We start from the raw sequence: 6,836 nt of genomic DNA on the forward strand, positions 1-6,836 counted from the left end.
GTATTGCAGTAAACTTGCATTTCAGGACATAAAAGGCCTACTGATTGACCTTAAAGTTGAATGAGAACACAAAATAGATACCTAGAATTGACCTGAAGTTCCCCCAATAGTTCAGCCATCCTCAGTCTCTGAAGAATGCTGTGGTTCAGCCAACAGAGGCGGTTCAGGTGCCTCACATGGTTTGTGTCCCAGGACAAAGAGCCCTCCTTCCCCTGCCCTGGGTGCCCTGCCTGGGGCTCTGCACACCGGCCAGCAGAGGGAAGTGCTGGAGTGAGCTGGATCCTGTTGCATGGTTTTTGCCAGAACCTTCCCATTCCTGGGTACCAAAGGCACCGGTGAGAAGGTGGACTTGGGCCTCCTCCTTATTCTTGATATTAGCTCTTACTCAGCCCTATCTGTAACCTTTTGCCTTCGTTCTTTCACTTCAGATTTATTTTCTAGTCTCGCTTTTGTTCTCTCTTTGCTTCCCTGTATGATTAGCCACCACCTTCCTGGATCATGGCCTTACCTTATCCATATCTAAGACGGAAAAGAAGTCCTTTGTTCTTCTTAAAAAAAAAATAATAATAATCTTTGACTTTGAGGCAGGAGTGATAAACTTGGAATAAGAAGCAAGAACATTAACATAAACACATGTGAAGGGGAAGCAGCTTGTATCCTGTTCAGGGTAATGATCAAGTTGTGAAATGCAACCTTTTTTTTTTTTTTTTGTCAGAAAGGGAGGAAAAAGAGACGAGTTCCAAAAGATAATGACCAGAACAAAAATGAGGAGAGATTATTGGAAAGGATATCAGAATCTGATAAAACCTAATAAATATGCAAAGTGGTAGATCAGTGTTTCACTGATTTCTTGCCTCAATTAGGATTGTTAACATCACTTAAAGCCAGTCTGCTGAGTCTATATCAGGCTGGTTAATGATCTCAGTATCTTTTGTGGCTAACATCACAGCTTAACCTCAGTCTAGGTTAACTCAGAGAGAGAGAGGAAAAGGTAGATACTGAAAGAGAAGAAGGATTATGGAGAAGAGATGATGCATGAAATAACTATTGCAAAGTCAAGGGAGATATGTGATGTGTGCAGGTAATGGGCAATGCTGGGTACAGAGGAGAGCACAAAAGTGTGGGGTGAAAGGGGACAGGAGAGCAAGTACACAGCAGGTGCAAGAGCATGAGGTAAGAAGGAGAGGCTGGGGGATCCAGTTGCACATTTCCACTGTGTTGCCTGGCTTGGAGCTTTTGCTGCAAAGATGCTAAGGTGCAAGAGAACAGAAGAAGTGCCAGGAGGTGGGAAGCAGGGGATAATGGGATTATAAAATTAGAAGGCTTGAAGTCTATTTCCAGGTCTGGCATGACTGATCCATGTCATACGGCAGGGGCATTAAATAACTCTGACCTTTGTTGGGAATATTTGTTGCTGCTGCTGTGGAAGTTTCTCAGTGTAATCCTTAACACACTGTTCTTGTAAAGGACTTAATGACAAATCAAGGCTGACTTTATCTGGACTGATATTAATATGCCCAAGAAGATCCCCTCGTTCTAAGGCCTTGCTGGCTACAGTGGCTCGTGTTGTCATTGAACCTAGCTGTACCTAACTTATAAGGGAAAATAAACTGGTGGGATAATTATTCTGCTATGATTATCCTTACATCTCTTTCTATACAAAATAAAAACTACCTCAATCAGTAATAAGTACACACTTTCAAAGACATTTTTAGTCTGGAAAAAAAAATTTGGAACTTTGAAACAACATGCACACTAAAACCAGATCATATAACTACCAAAATAACCATTCACTGTGAAGCAGGCTGATAAGAGATTTTTATAACAGATCTGAAACCATGTGACTCACATGAAAAATTACAAGAGGAATTTGTTTACCCTTCTCAAAAGCTGCCCATTTGTGACCTAGACTTCAACAAATTTAGATGAAAAGCCTAAAATTATACTATGCACAACAGAAGAGTCACATTTTCTGTGCTTGTTTGTCCCATGATAGGGTGGAAAGAAGTGTTGTCAGAAGAACTCATCGTGTTTTATGGTTGCAGATACCAACACTCCTTGTCTGACATAAGGAAAACTGTCAGTCTTTTACAAAAGTCATGAGCCAGAGTAATGCCAAAGTAGCCACATTTGTTGCATATACATAGAGGCAGAGTCTTTGTCCCAGGTGGACCAAGTCACCTGGGTTGCTTCAGCTGTGAACAGAAGACAACTGGCTTTAAAGAGGAGGAAGTAGCCTATCATGCTTCCAGGTTTTCCTAGATGCATTTCACAATGCCCTTTGGCAATCCCAGAGGCATTGGGGAACCTCTTGGGTTTAAAGAGCCAGCCTAACCCTATAGGGTCAGTTTTTTTGTCCCTCCAGCCCCTCTGGGGAATAGAGAAAGGACAGCAGACCAAGGAACTTTGCAGACAGTGCATCTGTCTGGGATTGCTAGTCTCAGGTTAGTGCTGGCATGTTGGCTCTGTCCCTGCCACAGGGAGATCCCCTTGGAAGCACCTCTGCCCCAGCCTCTTGGGGGTGACTGGGGGACAGGGAGAGCATAGGTGAGGGAAAGTGAGAGGAGGTCCTGATGGCCTGGTCTTGGATTGGATCTGAGACCCAGCAGTGCTGGAGTCCGGGTTACTCTCTGCTGTGTAGCCTCATTCCAGTTTCCCTGGCCTTCTTTTCAGCAGGATGAGCAGCCCTGCTTGGTCAGTGCTTGTGGGAGGGCAGCAAACAGAAGCTTTCTCAGAGGACAGGTATAAAGAAATCAGCCCCTCTGTTCCTCACAGTGGGAAAATGAGAAAAGATCTGGATCTTTTGGGAAAATGGGAAAAGATCTGGAAACAGGGTGAGATGGCACAGCTGATGTGCTTATCCCCTTTTGCTGTGCTGCTTTCACCTTTTCATCAGTGAGGTGAGGCTGGCAGGCTGTGTGGAGGTTGGAGATCAAGCCAGGTCAGCCAAGACTGGGAGCCTGGGAGATATCACAATCTCCAGAGCAGAGCAGGAGGTGTTGCCCTGAGGGCAGTGCTTAGAAAATAGGAGGGTAGTTCCATGTGAGGGAGTTAGGAGGCAGAGGAAGAAAATGTCATCGGGCAAGTGGTGAGGGCAAAGATTTCAAATGGTAACAGAGCTCCTCCATGAGGATTGCCTGAGTGCATAACAGAGGGATACTGCAGAGAGGGCCCCAAGGGACAGAGGTTTGTTGGAGATCTGTTGTAAGGTAGAAATAACAGAAGTGGTGTCTGGGATGAGCAGATGCAGACTTGTCTGTGTTTAGTCTCCAGGCAATTTTTCAGGTTATGATAACTTGTGTTTGCAGGATTTGTGCACTGAGTGGGATAAGTGACATCTCCTTTTCTTGTTGAAAGAGAGTTTAATATATTGTTCTCTTAAACTGCTGTGGATTGTCTTAATTCCACATTGGTGGAAGCTGCAGATTGCCATTGTTGAGTCACAAAGGGCAGCTCAGGTACAGCTCCTGCAGGCAACATGAGAATACAGGGAACATAGAATGAGTGGAACACAGTACCTGAGTGCCTTTCATTGCTGCCAGATGTGGCAGCACCCTTCCATCTGGGGAAGAGCCAGAGTGAAGTCAGGGCTATTGAAGATCCTCCCTATAAAATCCACATCTGCTCCTTGTGTCCTGCTCCCACTGCTTAACACATCTGGTGCACATAAGCACTTGCTCTGTTCTGATAGTGCCTTCCTGCTTGAAGGATGACAGAAAGAGGTGAAGAGGCAACAGAAGAGGAGGGTAAGCTTTTTCATTATGTAAAGAATAGGGAATAAGTTATCTGTCTTATTTCTTAATGGAAATCGGCCTCATGTTCTCTATCAGAGATTCTGCCTGCAGAGTTACCCCATGGAGGTATCTTAAACACCTTCCCTGGTTTGGGGGGAGTTGAAATGTTACTGCCCAGCAGTGAGCCTGTGATGGGAGGGAAGACAGAGAGCAACTGGAAAAGTTGGTACCTGCTGGGGATAGTGGGCACAGGTTATTGCCTGAGAGCCACATGTGTTTGTTATCTGCATCTCTCTGGATCTTTGTAGCCTTTCTGTAAGAAAACAGAGGACACAAAATTACTCCCAAAGCTGTCTTCTGGGCACCTTGAAACTGATGGATGGAAGGGGCAGGGCAGGTTTAGTGTCCACACCTGCTGCCTGGCAAGAGGAGACAGTTCATCTCCACAGAGTACACTGAACTCGTATAAACCTGCTTCACCACAGCAGTTTACATCAGGTGCAGATATTAGCTGATTAGGGAGCCAAAATTAGAGACTGTACAGTATCCAAGCATGTCATGTTGTGTCTCTGTGACTGGCAGGCCTTTTACTGTCCTTGAAGCCACTGAGGTTTGGTTTAGCCTTTTGAATGTCCTGGGATGGAGAACAGGCCATAGGGCTACAAAAGTAGGTTGCATTTTTTATGTTCTCTTCAGTGTTAGCTGGATCCTCTCTTAGTTGTTGGGAGGAGGCAATCTGTCTGTTTGGGAGCAATGTCACAGTACTCAGCAGCTCTTATTCCTCTCAGTAAGCATATTCTCAAGCACACATAGGCTGTCTCAACAATGCTTCCATGCTCTGTGCAGCAATTTCCCAAGGGCTGTATCCTAACTTCTTCTGGTGTATAACACCAGCCAGTGAGTGGCTTTGCTTTTCTTCCTAGTTTAAGAAGAGTGTCCTGCTGCAACATCAGTCTCTCAGTCATCTAACCACAAAAATTTGGAGCATGACTCTGAAGGTCATTTTCTTGTTTCTGGTCTAAGCTAGATGGACAGAATCTGACATGTGTATGTTCCCCTGATAGCATCAGCTATGCACATTCCCAGCAGGCAAGTGAGGGTTTATGATCCATAACTATACTTCCTTGCATCCCAGAAAATTGTTTATTGGTGCCAGAGGCTTCAACTAAGTAAAGGAGCATGAAATCCAGAATGAAAACAAACAACATTGAACATCCAGCCCTTGTAGTGACTCTGTTCAGCAGACCTAGCAGCTGCCTGTGTCATGGTCTGCTTTTAGTCCAGAGGGAACTGTGGATTGCCTAGCTGGCGAAGCACTTGTCTGGGTCTCTGGAAATCAGGGTTTGATTTATGGCTCCATCATAGATCTTCTCTTGGGCCAAACAATGTAGTCACTAAATGTTTGGTTTCCATACCAGGAAAACAGAATTAATACTACTTCTTTTTCCTTATGTATGGAGACCTTGAGATAAATCTTCAGGATATAGCTCTCTCTTACTCTCTTTTTATACACACTGTGATTTCTACAGTGTCATCCTGATTTAAGTTGGACCCTTTAGGAGGACCTATTAATCCTATTAATAATGCATCTCTAGCTGGCTCCAAGCTCTGAAGATCCTGTCATCAGTAGTTTCATTTGTTGGTCTCTGCAATATTCTAAGCTCTGTGGGGTGAACTCTGGAAGAATCAGAGGAGTGGCTGCCATGGGAAAATAATTCCAGATCTTTCACTGAGCCTGGGACAGAATGGGATGGAATTCAGGGAGGCTTGGATCTGCTGTATGAACATCAGATAACAGCAGCAGTGGTCAGATATTTATTTTACTACTACAATTCACTTCACTGTTTAAGGTGTTCCCAGAAATCTTGCATCAATTCATGATCGGGAATCAGTTTCAGATAAATATGTTATTCAGAGAGTTTTGAGCTTCACTGCATTTTTAGGTCAGTTCAGGATTTAGGGTCTCATGTGACTAGCACATTGTCTTCTTTGTCTGATCCAGTGATTCTTCTGAAAGGCTAAAGAATGTGTTATCTGATAAGTCTTTGGAGCTGTTAAAGGTAGTTTGGCTCAGGGTCCCAAATTCCCAGAGAAACCTGAACTCTTGGCATAGGGTAGCTGAATGGTTGTGGTGCCCTGTGCCTTGTGACAGGAAGAGCTGCATAGTCTGCACTTAACATCAGGGACAGTGCAGGAGATACTTCTTAACCAGGAGGCTCTTTGGAGACCTGAACATTACTGATTTGCTGACATAGTGGTCTTTCACCCAACAAGAAATCCTTCTGTGGGCAGTGGAGGAATCCTGCACATATTCTGTCCCTGTCTCTCAGTGCTGCACTAATTGCTTCACTGGACACAAAAATGCTGCAAGAACATACTTCCCTTACACTGTCATGCAACTTTCTGAGAATTAGAAGAATATTTATCACCTGCTAGGAGATGTGTTTTATATCAGCCTTTTTTTTTTTTTTTTCTCCTTTTCTTACATCCTCGTACTTTCTTTCACAAATATATTTATCTTGCCTGGCTGTTTCTTATATTGTCTTAACCTGCACCTTGGCTTTCTCTTTCTTTTTCTGTCCATTTTCTGTAAGACAGATAGTTCCTCTTTTTTTGCTTCAATTCTTATTAATCTCTTTTTCTGTTTTATTGTCTCAGTCACTGTACTGCCACAAGGTCTATAAAAACAGATGCGTTAAAGTTGCAGAAAAGAAGTGTAACAGTGGCTGTAGCACCAGGACACTGGCTGGAGCTAAGAATTTAGGATAGACAGGCTGCACTCCACCACTGCTTGCTCTTTGGACAGGTACTGCAGTGCTTGTTAGTTAAGGCAGGCTTCAGTACAGTGGCTTATGGAGATCTGAAGGGGGATAGAGGCAGAGTTTAGGCAATTACAGCTAAAACAACATGTTCCAAAAACACTACACTCAGTGGCTATCATGTGCTGGAGGCAAATTGTTGTCATTGCTTTGTTTCTGAAAATACTGTTTGCATCCCTACTAGAGATCAGACAGGACATGAAATGCAGTGGTGATTAGTGTGTTTTCATTTTAAAAGCCTCCATAGGAAGCCTGTCTCACCACTGGAGGCAGCTGGAATGAT

The sequence above is a fragment of the Erithacus rubecula genome, assembly GCF_903797595.1.
Source record: "Erithacus rubecula genome assembly, chromosome: 1".
Classification (NCBI taxonomy): Eukaryota; Metazoa; Chordata; class Aves; order Passeriformes; family Muscicapidae; genus Erithacus; species Erithacus rubecula.